Genomic DNA, 515 nt, shown 5'->3' on the forward strand with positions numbered 1-515 from the left:
CGGAGGCTGAGTATATAGCTGCTTCTTCTTGTTGTTCTCAGCTTTTATGGTTAAAAACACAACTTGCTGATTACAAATTAATTGCTGATAATATTCCCTTAATGTGTGATAATATGAGTGCCATCAACATTTCTAAAAATCCAGTTTTGCACTCTAGGACCAAGCATATTGAAGTGAAATTTTACTCTATAAGAGAACATGTCCAAAAGGGGGATATTTGCATTCAATTTGTTAAATCAGAAGAACAATTAGCAGATATTTTCACAAAACCATTGGCTGAGGATAGATTTTGCATGCTTAGGACGTGTCTAAGAATTTTGAGTTATGATTCCTTGTTTAAAAAACACTGATGTATTTGCTGGAGCTTTTTGTCTCATAAACAGGCATGAGACAATTCTGGGCAAGTGATGAACGTTTCCATCCAGTCAGTGTGATCTGGGCTTGTTTCAAGTAAATATTAATCTGGGCCAACCTCATTTTTCAGATCAAGAGTGGTCCAAGTGTGTTTCATTGAT

The sequence above is a fragment of the Arachis duranensis genome, chromosome 6, assembly GCF_000817695.3.
Source record: "Arachis duranensis cultivar V14167 chromosome 6, aradu.V14167.gnm2.J7QH, whole genome shotgun sequence".
NCBI classification, from domain to species: Eukaryota; Viridiplantae; Streptophyta; class Magnoliopsida; order Fabales; family Fabaceae; genus Arachis; species Arachis duranensis.